At 46.4% G+C, this 13,469-nt stretch overlaps 1 long non-coding RNA gene across 1 annotated transcript; it reads left to right on the top strand.

The window, feature by feature from the left end:
• Positions 1–3,953: 3,953 nt before the first annotated feature.
• On the top strand, positions 3,954–4,524 carry LOC123168282 (uncharacterized). Its single transcript, XR_006484275.1, has 4 exons — positions 3,954–3,964; positions 4,063–4,126; positions 4,222–4,351; positions 4,454–4,524. It is a non-coding gene; the product is annotated as an uncharacterized lncRNA (long non-coding RNA).
• Positions 4,525–13,469: the final 8,945 nt, after the last annotated feature.

Consider the following 13,469-nt stretch of genomic DNA (forward strand, 5'->3'; position numbering starts at 1 on the left):
TATCAAACTACTCTGCTACTTACAATTTCAACACCTGCAGACATTATCTGACTGAAAACTACTTGTCATTTCCTTCTGCTTCTTGTTGGGTTCGACACTCTTACTTATCGAAAAGAGCTACAATTGATCCCCTATACTTGTGGGTCATCAGTACGCCGGCCTAGCGAAGATGGCGTTGTAGCCGCTGTGGAAAGGGTTGACCTTGAATTGGAGTGACTCGATGCGAAAGTTGTCCTCATCACCGAAGACGATCTCGAGCTCAATCCGCCCCAGAGGGCGGACTGGACGTCCTGGTACGCAGCCGTGGAAGCCTGCATCCAACCTTTGCAGGCCGAATAGGGAGACTCCCATCTTGCTCAAACTGTCGGCGAAGATTGCTCGAGGTTGAGACCACTTCCCCCTGTCCATAAGGACACGTGGGAGGCGGCGGCCCCTGACGATTGGATCTACCATCAAGGCATGTTTGCTTGGGTGAGCAATGTTTTCGGTGAGATCGTTGATGCTGAACGTCACCGTCTCCTCAGACCAAGGAGGGGCTCGCTGGTTGCTTTCTCCGCCGCATAGATCGCACGGTGTGTGAGCTTATGATTTTCGGTGTGTTTTGGTCGCCGGAAAGATCATGTTTACCGTGGACTCATGGGAGGGCTTGTAGGTCGAGGAAGTCCCGGCCCTCTCCCTCTGTGCGTTGATCCGTGCATATCTTCTCGCGATGCGATATGAGTCGAGGAAGACCGTCTTCGGTCTCTCGCTGCTCACTAAAAAGCGAACTCGATCGCCCCGAAGTGCATGTAAGGCAGAGGAGAAACATCGAAAAGCCGCCCTAAGCCGTCAACAACCAGCTCAAAAGCTCGCAGCGGCGACGGTCTTTGGTATCGTCCACGCTAGGAGCTGCGGCGGCGGCCGGGTGGACGGCCGAATCCAGCAGAGCAGGGCTCGGGCTCGGCAAGCAAGGATTAGAGGGAGGGTCAGCGGTGGGGCGGTGCTCCGATGGCGAGCATGCCGGTGGGAGCAGCCCCAGTGGTCGAGTGTGCTGCGGTGGACGTGCTGCCCACGACATGCTCGATAAAATGCATCGGTCAAGTGTCCTTGGAGTCTACTGTCGGGTGGGCCCTTTGATAACTCAACGATCCAGCAAACGCGTTTGATTTTGATGCCACTTCAGCATTGACAGCGGGTCCAACATGTCATATTTTGCATTAAACGGCTCTTAGTCGAGCGTTTAGTGCTTTTAGCAAACTTTTATAAAAACTGTGGTCTTTCGCATTGCGCGACGTAGTAATGATGGTTTTCGGCAATTTACTCCTACAAAAGCGAAAATTGAAGCCAGCAAACAAAAGCAAGCCAAACGGCCAAACCAGAAGTTTGGCACGAAGCGACGAAGTGCGACACGCCCAAAGCGTCGGGGTGCGCGTCGCACCTCGCACCACCCCCGTCCGTCCCCTTCCCTCCAGCCTCCACCGTCCCGAATGTTCCACCACCTCCACCGACGGCAGGCACCCCCACGAGCCCCGGCAAAAGACCGTTCGGTCCCTCCCGTTCCAGACATGCCAAGCCACGCACCTCCCGGGTCTCGATGAGAACCCATGGGCAGTTCAGTCCATCCTTACTCCCATCAAAACCTCCCAAACCCGACCGGCGCCCCTTCCCCTCTTCCTCCTCCCCTTCCTTCCGCCCGAAGTCTCCATCTAAAACCTTCGCGTCGTCCCGCCTCCACTTTTGCCATTTTCCCTCGCACAATCCCCGCCCCCGTCAAACCCTAGTTCCCCCGCCGAGCACAACGCGCTCGGCGGCGCCCTCTCAGATCCAATGGGGGCGGTGCCGTCGACGCCGAGGCTGGGCGAGGCGGGCTCCGCGTCGCCGGGGGAGGCGCCCTCGATGCCGAGGCTGCGCGAGGCGGGCTCCGCATCGCTGGGGGCGGCGGAGCAGATGTTCGCCGCGCTCGTCGGTGACAAGGCCTACCCGATCTCCTCCGAGTTCTGGAGGCAGCTGCTCGAGCTGCCCCTCACCCTGCAGGGGCTGCGGGACCGCGTGCTGCAGGCCTGCCACCCCTTCGGTAAGGACCGACGGCTCGAGATCCACGCCACGCCTCCCCCCTGCGGTAGCTCTGATCGTTTCTGTTTCCCCCCGTTCTCGCTGTTGCTTCAGGTGGTGATTACTTTCTGTTTTGTGGGGGTTGATCTGCGGGGGCAATGCGGATCATGTGATTTATGCGTGCGCGGCTGTGGGTCTCTCGCACGGTTATGTGCTGCGTTGAGGTGAGATGGCAGGGTTGATGTGGCATTTCGGGCGCTTTTGCCGCGTTTATTGTGTCTTTAGGGGCGTTGATTTCTGTCTGACTGCGACCTGCATTGGTGCTTAGAATGGGAATTTAGGTGGCGAGCTTAGTAGATTGGAAGGAAACAAGGCATGCATTTGCCCGACCGAGTTTACTGTGTGATCAAGGATGACTGAGCTTAGTGCGTTGCAATATATGAAACTTTTGTAATTTTAATTTATACCATGAGTGTTCCCGGGCCTACTTTAATTTAGTGCTTGGGTACTTTGTTGAACAAGAGAGAAACCCACATTAACCTTTTCAGTAAGAAAGGCAAATTATGGATTCTTGTCCTGAAATTCTTTATGGTGGGTGACAATGCAAATAGATGATTTGGCTAATTGTAGTTAGGGCGAAGGATTTAAGTGCTTGTTATAGTGTAGTGAACATTGCAATAATCTGTTGGTTCCAGAGTTTAACTCTCTGGTGAAGCATCAATGCGTAAACTAGGGGCTTGAGACCTGCATTTGCGATTCATGTTGCCAGCAGTGAGGGACTTCATTGGTGAATTGGCCTGTGTGATGGAATCGATGATTTTTTTGAACTTAGTCTGGTTTGTAGTAAACAAGATAGAATATTATTAGGTAGTTAAAGAGCAATGCTACACCTAAGAAGAGCCTACGGGACTTCTAAGAAAAAAGCTGATGTGTTGTGATTTTATTGGATGTCACGGGCCCCATAGCTGGAATTCAGTTGGGGGGGGGGGTGGGGGGAGTTATGAGATTATGAAGGAATCACTTATGTACGTGGGCCTTTGTCAACATCTGCCCATAGGTTATTTTTGGTAGTTAAATGTGTATATTATGACTCACATTTTTGTCCATCTGCTGTTTGTTGTGTTCAGAATGTTAAAATGGAAGGTAGGCATATCCTATGGATGCTTGAGTTGTATGTTTAACTACCTGTTAGTATGGTATGCCTACCTTCCACTTAACACTTTTATGTACATTGATATGGATAGAAGTGCAACATGTTAGATATTTTCTGGGAAGCTGAAAGGGGAAAGGCGTGTCATACCACAATCACCAACCCAATCTTTCTAAGTAGTTTCATGTTATCGGAGCCACTTGCATGATATAAATATTTTGATATTTTTAGGGCGTGAATGTTCGCTGCCCCTTTGCACAGTGTGGTGTGCTCGGCACGTGCGATCAGGCCCCACACGGCTGAGTGCATGGCTGTGATGTGAATGACGCAAAGTGATGCGGGCATATCACGCGGTATGGCGCGCATCACGCCATGCCGTCGCGCTATAGTTCATCCCTAAATATTTTACTTGATTATATCAATTGTTAAGTGTTAACCTTATGGTTCCAATGCTTTGACAGAATTTGTATTATAGTTCCTGTACTTAAATCATAATTGTCTTTGGCTCATTGGTCTGACAGTCTGGGTTATGTGTATGTGCAGCACAAAACAACTACCATACGACGCATCTTGCAAAGATCTTGATCCATTTGGTTTGGTGTTTGCAAGAGTGCACATCGGCTTCTTCTGTATCTTCTAGCGTCTATAGAAAGGCTATTAATGCTGCCTACATCTCATCCATATTTCTCAAGCTCATTACTGAGAACGCCAAGGCAGATAATTGGCAAGAGCTATGCCTTGACACGAACAAAGATGAAAAGGGGCTGGAAAATTTTCCTTCTGGTAAATGATAATTAAAATTCCAAATGCTCTACAATTGTTTGTTGTATGTCTGATATAGTAAACTCTAATGATATTTCATATTTCCATGCTCCTCCTAGACCAAAGTGTGGAGTATTTTCTGATGAAAGGGGTGCCGAACTACATTGGTAGTGTAGATATAAGGTATCTTGATGGATGGTGTATATCTATCTAGTTTTTCATTTTTAGAATTCTTATTTGCCATTTGAATTCCACTGCTTTAATATCTCTATATGCAGTCCGGAGTCATGCTACCTACATCAGGAGCTTCTAAACTTGATGCTAGTCCTTTTGTCGACTCAGTTATGTTCTGGACCATCTCCAGAACCAAAAGATGTGCATCCTTTCATTGATGCGGCTATGCTTCAGGTAAAAATGGAATCTGCTGATGCATTATGCATGATGATTTATTTACAGATATTATTGAGCTAAATTGGGGATGTGTTCCTTTGCCACATCTGTCTTCTGCAGGATGCTTCCATAGTAGCTTCCGTTGTTCAAAAGTTGCTACTTAATTTTGTAAGACGGCCACAAATTCCTTCAAATGGTTCACACCCTGTTTTCTCTGATGATGGTGGGCCTGGTGTTATGCAACGAGTTGGTTCAGCAGCTGGTAATGCGGGTTATATTTTCCACAGGACATGCTTATAGTTTATGTATCCTCACGATTGACGTCATGTGAATGCAACTCACTCACGTGATCATGTGAATGCAACTCACTCACGTGATATCAATACTCTGAACATTTTCATCTTATGGATAATTTTTTGCTCATAATGTATTGACTTATTTGGTAGTAATCATATCTGAGATTTATGTTATAATAGATGATGCTAGGCCATTTTACACCTTTATTGTTGTTGGAAATATGCCCTAGAGGCAATAATAAAATGGTTATTATTGTATTTTCTTGTTCATGATAATTGTCTATTGTTCATGCTATAATTGTATTAACTGGAAACCGTAATACATGTGTGAATACATAGACCACAACATGTCCCTAGTAAGCCTCTAGTTGACTAGCTCGTTGATCAATAGATGGTTATAGTTTCCTGACCATGGACATTGGATGTCATTGATAACGGGATCACATCATTAGGAGAATGATGTGATGGACAAGACCCAATCCTAAGCATAGCACAAGATCGTGTAGTTCGTTTGCTAAGAGCTTTTCTAATGTCAGGTATCATTTCCTTAGACCATGAGATTGTGCAACTCCCGGATACCGTAGGAATGCTTTGGGTGTACCAAACGTCACAACGTAACTGGGTGGCTATAAAGGTACACTACAGGTATCTCCGAAAGTGTCTGTTGGGTTGGTACGAATCGAGACTGGGATTTGTCACTCCGTATGACGGAGAGGTATCTCTGGGCCCACTCGGTAATGCATCATCGTAATGAGCTCAATGTGACTAAGTAGTTAGTCACGGGATCATGCATTACGGAACGAGTAAAGAGACTTGCCGGTAACGAGATTGAACGAGGTATTGGGATACCGACGATCGAATCTCGGGCAAGTAACATACCGATAGACAAAGAGAATTGTATACGGGATTGATTGAATCCCCGACATCGTGGTTCATCCGATGAGATCATCGTGGAACATGTGGGAGCCAATATGGGTATCCAGATCCCGCTATTGGTTATTGGCCGGAGAGGTGTCTCGGTCATGTCTGCATGGTTCCCGAACCCGTAGGGTCTACACACTTAAGGTTCGGTGACGCTAGAGTTGTTATGGGAAATATTATGTGGTTACCAAAGGTTGTTCGGAGTCCCGGATGAGATCCCGGACATCACGAGGAGTTCCGGAATGGTCCGGCGGTGAAGATCGATATATTGGACGAAGGGTATTAGAGTCCGGAAGTGTTCCGGGGGTACCAGGCTATGGCCAGCATGACCGAAAGGTGTTTCGGGAGCCCCGGCAAGTGTTGGAGGGCCTCATGGGCCAAAGGGGAAGGGGCAAACCAGCCCACTAAGGGGTGGTGCGCCCCCCACACCCTTTCCCACGTTACTTGGGGAGGTGGGGCGCCTCCACCTGGCTTGGGAGGCAAGCCTCCACCTGCTTGTCTTGGGGGGCAAGTCTCCCTAGGATTTTCCCTAGGGAGATCCAATCTGCTTGGCCGCCGCCCCCTAGGGGAAACCCTGGGGCGCCTCCCCCTCTCCCCTTGCCCCTATATATAGTGGAGGGGTGGGAGGGCAGCCGCACCTCTTGCCTGGCACAGCCCTCCCTCCTCATACACCTCCTCCTTCTCCTCCGTAGTGCTTAGCGAAGCCCTGCCGGAGAACCACGAGCTCCATTGCCACCATGCCGTCGTGCTGCTGGAGTTCTCCCTCAGCTTCTCCTCTCCCCTTGCTGGATCAAGAAGGAGGAGACGTCCCTGGGCTGTACGTGTGTTGAACGCGGAGGCGCCGTCCGTTCGGCGCTAGATCGGATCTTCCGCGATTTGAACCGCCGCGAGTACGACTCCATCAACAGCGTTCTTGTAACGCTTCCGCTTAGTGATCTTCAAGGGTATGAAGATGCACTCCCTCTCTCTCGTTGCTAGCATCTCCTAGATTGGTCTTGGTGACACGTAGGAAAATTTTGAATTATTGCTACGTTCCCCAACAGTGGCATCATGAGCTAGGTGTATGCGTAGATTCTATGCACGAGTAGAACACAAAGTAGTTGTGGGCGATGATTTGTTCAACTTGCTTGCCGTTACTAGTCTTATCTTGATTCGGCGGCATTGTGGGATGAAGCGGCCCGGACCGACCTTACACGTACTCTTACGTGAGACAGGTTCCACCGACTGACATGCACTTGATGCATAAGGTGGCTAGCGGGTGTCTGTCTCTCCCACTTTAGTCGGATCGGATTCGATGAAGAGGGTCCTTATGAAGGGTAAATAGCAATTGGCATATCACCGTTGTGGCTTTTGCGTAGGTAAGGAACGTTCTTGCTAGAAACCCATAGCAGCCACGTAAAACATGCAACAACAATTAGAGGACGTCTAACTTGTTTTTGCAGGGTATGCTATGTGATGTGATATGGCCAAAAGGATGTGATGAATTATATATGTGATGTATGAGATTGATCATGGTCTTGTAATAGGAATCACGACTTGCATGTCGATGAGTATGACAACCGGCAGGAGCCATAGGAGTTGTCTTAATTTATTGTATGACCTGCGTGTCAATGAAAACGCCATGTAATTACTTTACTTTATTGCTAACCGTTAGCCATAGTAGTAGAAGTAATAGTTGGCGAGACAACTTCATGAAGACACGATGATGGAGATCATGGTGTCATGCCGGTGACGAAGGTGATCATGCCGCGCCTCGAAGATGGAGATCAAAGGCGCAAGATGATATTGGCCATATCATGTCACTTTATGATTTGCATGTGATGTTTGTCATGTTTACATCTTATTTGCTTAGAACGACGGTAGCATAAATAAGATGATCCCTCACTAAAATTTCAAGAGACGTGTTTCCCCTAACTGTGCACCGTTGCGAAGGTTCGTTGTTTTGAAGCACCACGTGATGATCGGGTGTGATAGATTCTAACGTTCGCATACAACGGGTGTAAGCCAGATTTACACATGCGAAACACTTAGGTTGACTTGACGAGCCTAGCATGTACAGACATGGCCTCGGAACACAAGAGACCGAAAGGTCGAACATGAGTCGTATAGTAGATACGATCAACATGGAGATGTTCACCGATGATGACTAGTCCGTCTCACGTGATGATCGGACATGGCCTAGTTGACTCAGATCATGTATCACTTAGATGACTAGAGGGATGTCTATCTGAGTGGGAGTTCATTAAATAATTAGATGAACTTAATTATCATGAACATAGTCAAAAGGTTTTTGCAAATTATGTCGTAGCTTACGCTTTAGTTCTACCGTTTAAGATATGTTCCTAGAGAAAATTTAGTTGAAAGTTGATAGTAGCAATTATGCGGACTGGGTCCGTAAACTGAGGATTGTCCTCATTGCTGCACAGAAGGCTTATGTCCTTAATGCACCGCTCGGTGTGCTGAACCTCGAGCGTCGTTTGTGGATGTTGCGAACATCTGACATACACGTTTTGATGACTACGTGATAGTTCAGTGCGTAATGTTGAACGGTTTAGAATTGAGGCACCGAAGACATTTTGAAACGTCGCGGAACATATGAGATGTTCCAAGAGCTGAAATTGGGATTTTAGGCTCGTGCCCACGTCAAGAGGTATGAGACCTCTGACAAGTTTCTTAAGCCGGCAAACTAAGGGAGAAAAGTTCAATCGTTGAGCATGTGCTCAGATTGTCTGAGTACTACAATCGCTTGAATCAAGTGGGAGTTAATCTTCCAGATGAGATAGTGATGGTTCTCCATAGTCACTGCCACCAAGCTACTGGAGCTTCGTGATGAACTATAACATATCAGGGATAGACATGATGATCCTTGAGCAACTCGCGATGTTTGACACAGCGAAAGTAGAAATCAAGTAGGAGCATCAATTGTTGATGGTTAGTAAAACCACTAGTTTCAAGAAGGGCAAGGGAAAGAAGGGATACTTCACGAAACGGCAAATCAGTTGCTCCTCTAGTGAAGAAACCCAAGGTTGAACCCAAACCCGAGACTAAGTGCTTCTGTAATGAGGGGAACGGTCACTGAAGCAGAACTACCCTAGATATTTGGTAGATGAGAAGGTAGGCAAGGTCGACAGAAGTATATTGGATATACATTATATTAATGTGTACTTTACTAGTACTCCTAGTAGCACCAGGGTATTAGATACCGGTTCGGTTGCTAAGTGTTGGTAACTCGAAATAAAAGGCTACGGAATAAACGGAGACTAGCTAAAGGTGAGATGACGATATGTGTTGGAAGTGTTTCCAAGGTTGATGTGATCAAGCATCGCATGCTCCCTCTACCATCGAGATTGGTGTTAAACCTAAATAATTGTTATTTGGTGTTTGCGTTGAGCATAGACATGATTGGATTATGTTTATCACAAATACGGTTATTCATTTATGGAGAATAATGGTTACTCTGTCTATTTGAATAATACCTTCAATGGTCTTGCACCTAAAATGAATGGTTTATTGAATCTCGATCGTAGTGATACACATGTTCATGCCAAAAGATATAAGATAGTAATGATAGTACCACATACTTGTGGCACTGCCACTTGAGTCATATTGGTATAAAACGCATGAAGAAGCTCCATGTTGATGGATCTTTGGACTCACTCGTTTTTGAAAAGATTGAGACATGCGAACCATGTCTATTAGTATATATGCATGAAGAAAGTCCATACAGATGGATCGTTTGGACTCACTTGATTTTGAATCACTTGAGACATGCAAATCATACCACATGGGCAAGATGACTGAAAGGCCTCGTTTTCAGTAAGATGGAACAAGAAAGCAACTTGTTGGAAGTAATGCATTTTGATGTGTGCAGTCCAATGAGTGCTGAGGCATGCAGTGGATATCGTAATGTTCTTGCTTCACAGATGATTTGAGTAGATGCTGAGTATATTTACTTGATGAAACACAAGTCTGAATTATTGAAAGGTTCAAGTAATTTCAGAGTGAAGTTGAAGATCGTCGTGACATGAGGATAAAATGTCTGTGATATGATCATAGAGATGAATATCTGAGTTACGAGTTTGGCACACAATTAAGAAATTGTGGAAATTGTTTCACGACTAATACCGCCTGGAACACCATAGTGTGATGGTGTGTCCGAACATCATAACTGCACCCTATTGGATATGGTGCATACCATGATGTCTCTTATCGAATTACACTATCGTTTATGGGTTAGGCATTAGAGACAACCGCATTCACTTTAAATAGGGCACCACGCAATTCCGTTGAGATGACACCATATGAACTATGGTTTAGAGAAACCTAAGCTGTCGTTTCTTAAAAGTTTGGGGCTGCGACGCTTATGTGAAAAAGTTTCAGGCTGATAAGCTCGAACCCAAAGCGGATAAATGCATATTCATAGAATACCCAAAACAGTTGGGTATACCTCCTATTTTAGATCTGGAAGCAAAAGTGATTGTTTCTAGAAACGGGTCCTTTCTCGAGGAAAATTTTCTCTCGAAAGAATTGAGTGGGAGGATGGTGGAGACTTGATGAGGTTATTGAACCGTCACTTCAACTAGTGTGTAGCAGGGCACAAGAAGTTGTTCTTGTGGCACCTACACCAATTGAAGTGGAAGCTTATGACAGCGATCATGAAACTTCGGATCAAGTCACTACCAAACCTCGTAGGACGACAAGGATGCGTACTACCTCAGAGTGGTACGTAATCCTGTCTTGGAAGTCATGTTGCTAGACAACAATGAACCTACGAGCTATGGAGAAACAATGGTGGGCCGAGATTCCGACGAATGGCTCGAGGCCATAACATCCGAGAGAGGATCCATGTATAAAACAAAGTATAGATTTTGGAAGAACTACTTGATGGTCGTAAGGCTGTTGGGTGCAGATGGATTTTAAAAGGAAGACGGACAATGATGGTAAGTGTCACCATTAAGAAAGCTCGACTTGTCGTTAAGATGTTTTCCGACAAGTTTAAGGAGTTGACTACGATGAGATTTTCTCACTCGTAGCGATGCTAAGAGTCTGTTGGAATTATATTAGCAGTTACTGCATTATTTATGAAATCTTGCAGATAGGATGTCAAAAAACATTGTTTCCTCGACGATTTTCTTGAGGAAAGGTTGTATGTGATACAACCAGAAGGTTTTGTCAATCCTGAAAGATGCTAACAAGTATGCAAAGCTCCAGCAATCCTTCTAAGGACCGGAGTAAGCATCTCGGAGTTGGAATGTACGCTTTGATGAGATGATCAAAGATTTTGGGTTTATACAAAGTTTATGAGAAACTTGTATTTCCAAAGAAGTGAGTGGGAGCACTATAGAATTTTTGATGAGTATATGTTGTTAACATATTGTTGATCAGAAATGATGTAGAATTTCTGGAAAACCTGGATTAAGCTACTTGAACATTGAGCATCAAGATCTATAAGGATAGATCAAAAACGCTTAATAATACTTTCAAATGGATACATACCGTGACAAGATTTTGAAGGAGTTCAAAATAGATCAGCAAAGAAGGAGTTCTTGGCTGTGTTACAAGGTGTGAGTATTGAGTAAGACTCAAGACCTGACCACGGCAGAAGAGAGAGAAAGGACGAAGGTCGTCCCCTATGCTTAAGACGTAGGCTCTACAGTATGCTATGCTGTGTACCGCACCTGAAGTGTGCCTTGCCATGAGTTAGTCAAGGGGTACAATAGTGATCCAGGAATGGATCACATGACAGCGGTCGAACTTATCCTTAGTAACTAGTGGACTAAGGAATTTTCTCAATTATGGAGGTGGTAAAAGAGTTCGTCGTAAAGGGTTACGTCGATGCAAATTTTGACACTAATCCGGATGACTCTGAGTAGTAAACCGGATTCGTATAGTAGAGCACTTATTTGGAATAGCTCCAAGTAGCGCGTGGTAGCTGTATCTACAAGATGACATAGAGATTTGTAAAGCACACACGGATCTGAAAGGTTCAGACCCGTTGACTAATAACCTCTCTCACAAGCGAGATATGAACAAACCCCATGGGTGTTGGATCCATTACAATCACATAGTGATGTGAACTAGATTATTGACTCTAGTGCAAGTGGGAGGCTGTTGGAAATATGCCCTAGAGGCAATAATAAAATGGTTATTATTGTATTTCCTTGTTGATGATAATTGTATATTGTTCATGCTATAATTGTATTAACTGGAAACCGTAATACATGTGTGAATACATAGACCACAACATGTCCCTAGTAAGCCTCTAGTTGACTAGCTCGTTGATCAATAGATGATTATGGTTTCCTGACCATGGACATTGGATGTCATTGATAACGGGACCACATCATTAGGAGAATGATGTGATGGACAAGACCCAATCCTAAGCATAGCACAAGATCGTGTAGTTCGTTTGCTAAGAGCTTTTCTAATGTCAGGTATCATTTCCTTAGACCATGAGATTGTGCAACTCCCGGATACCGTAGGAATGCTTTGGGTGTACCAAACGTCACAACGTAACTGGGTGGCTATAAAGGTACACTACAGGTATCTCCGAAAGTGTCTATTGGGTTGGTACGAATCGAGACTGGGATTTGTCACTCCGTATGACGGAGAGGTATCTCTGGGCTCACTCGGTAATGCATCATCATAATGAGCTCAATGTGACTAAGTAGTTAGTCACGGGATCATGCATTACGGAACGAGTAAAGAGACTTGCCGGTAACAAGATTGAACGAGGTATTGGGATACCGACGATCGAATCTCGGGCAAGTAACATACCGATAGACAAAGAGAATTGTATACGGGATTGATTGAATCCCCGACATCGTGGTTCATCCGATGAGATCATCGTGGAACATGTGGGAGCCAATATGGGTATCTAGATCCCGCTATTGGTTATTGGCCGGAGAGGTGTCTCGATCATGTCTGCATGGTTCCCGAACCCGTAGGGTCTACACACTTAAGGTTCGGTGACACTAGAGTTGTTATGGGAAATAGTATGTGGTTACCGAAGGTTGTTCGGAGTCCCGGATGAGATCCCGGACATCACGAGGAGTTCCGGAATGGTCCGGCGGTGAAGATCGATATATTGGACGAAGGGTATTAGAGTCCGGAAGTGTTCCGGGGGTACCAGGCTATGGCCAGCATGACCGAAAGGTGTTTCGGGAGCCCCGGCAAGTGTTGGAGAGCCTCATGGGCCAAAGGGGAAGGGGCAAACCAGCCCACTAAGGGGTGGTGCGCCCCCCACACCCTTTCCCACGTTACTTGGGGAGGTGGGGCGCCTCCACCTGCCTTGGGAGGCAAGCCTCCACCTGCTTGTCTTGGGGGGCAAGTCTCCCTAGGATTTTCCCTAGGGAGATCCAATCTGCTTGGCCGCCGCCCCCTAGGGGAAACCCTAGGGCGCCTCCCCCTCTCCCCTTGCCCCTATATATAGTGGAGGGGTGGGAGGGCAGCCGCACCTCTTCCCTGGCGCAGCCCTCCCTCCTCATACACCTCCTCCTTCTCCTCCGTAGTGCTTAGCGAAGCCCTGCCGGAGAACCACGAGCTCCATTGCCACCATGCCGTCGTGCTGCTGGAGTTCTCCCTCAGCTTCTCCTCTCCCCTTGCTGGATCAAGAAAGAGGAGACGTCCCCGGGCTGTACGTGTGTTGAACGCGGAGGCGCCGTCCGTTCGGCGCTAGATCGGATCTTCCGCGATTTGAATCGCCGCGAGTACGACTCCATCAACCGCGTTCTTGTAACGCTTCCGCTTAGCGATCTTCAAGGGTATGAAGATGCACTTCCTCTCTCTCGTTGCTAGCATCTCCTAGATTGGTCTTGGTGACACGTAGGAAAATTTTAAATTATTGCTACGTTCCCCAACAATTGTGACTACTTTATTATATGCCAAAATTCAGGGCCTGGTTGTTTGATTGACTAACC

The sequence above is a fragment of the Triticum aestivum genome, chromosome 7D (assembly GCF_018294505.1).
Source record: "Triticum aestivum cultivar Chinese Spring chromosome 7D, IWGSC CS RefSeq v2.1, whole genome shotgun sequence".
NCBI classification, from domain to species: Eukaryota; Viridiplantae; Streptophyta; class Magnoliopsida; order Poales; family Poaceae; genus Triticum; species Triticum aestivum.